Below are 664 nucleotides of genomic sequence, written 5' to 3'. Positions count from 1 at the left end.
GGCACAGCCGGGCCAGCCGGGCCCAGGTCCCTGAGGACAGAGCGTCTGGGGTGTCAGGCCGATGGCCCCGGTGGGAAGGCCCACAGGACACTGTCCCCGGGGGCAAAGGCGGGTGAGCAGCACCTGGGTTCAGGTTCTCTGTGGCCTGAAGGGATGGGGCTGAGCTCTCGGCCCCTCCTGTGGGGTCCCCGTCCTCTCCCGTTGCCCCGTCCGGCAAGGAACCCAGGTCCAGGGCCCCCCTGGGCTGTCAGTATCGGGGTGCCTCCCCACTGAACACAGCCGACAGACCACGGGGGCTGCCCCAGCCCCAGTCCCGCCAGCCTCACCTGCTCCAGCACGTCCACCCGCGATCGCAGCCTCTGGACCTCCTCCTGCACCTCCCTGTCCACTCCTGGGGAGACGCGGGGCTGAGTCGGGGCCCCTGCCCAGGTGTGGTGAGCCCCTCCCCTCGGCTGGGTTCCCACCGTCCCCCAGGGCCGGCCTGGAGGTCTGGGGTGAACCTGGGCAGACAGCCCCACCCGCCAGCCCCTTGGTGCAGGTCCCCGCTGAGTCCGTGACGCGCTCCTGGTGCCGGGCTGCCGACGGCGCATTATTACTCACGGTACGAGTTTGAAGTGTCACAGCGCGTACCAAAAGTAATAATGGCCCGTCGCCAGCGAGTGCG

General features: G+C 69.7%; 1 long non-coding RNA gene across 2 annotated transcripts in view; it reads right to left on the bottom strand.

Moving 5' to 3' along the window:
• The window catches only part of LOC102257779, a 13,652-nt gene that overhangs the window by 12,454 nt on the left and 534 nt on the right, over window positions 1–664 (bottom strand). The window contains exon 3 of one of the 2 annotated variants that reach the window (XR_001359757.1): window positions 327–391. This is a non-coding gene — a long non-coding RNA (uncharacterized LOC102257779). Of the gene's footprint in view, window positions 1–6; window positions 392–664 lie in introns of those variants that run through there. The other variant, XR_314472.2, reaches the window with a different exon arrangement.

Source organism: Myotis brandtii, unplaced genomic scaffold, assembly GCF_000412655.1.
Source record: "Myotis brandtii unplaced genomic scaffold, ASM41265v1 scaffold691, whole genome shotgun sequence".
Taxonomy (NCBI): Eukaryota; Metazoa; Chordata; class Mammalia; order Chiroptera; family Vespertilionidae; genus Myotis; species Myotis brandtii.
Note: the sequence above shows the minus strand (reverse complement) of the source record. Positions and strands in the feature narration are given on the sequence as shown.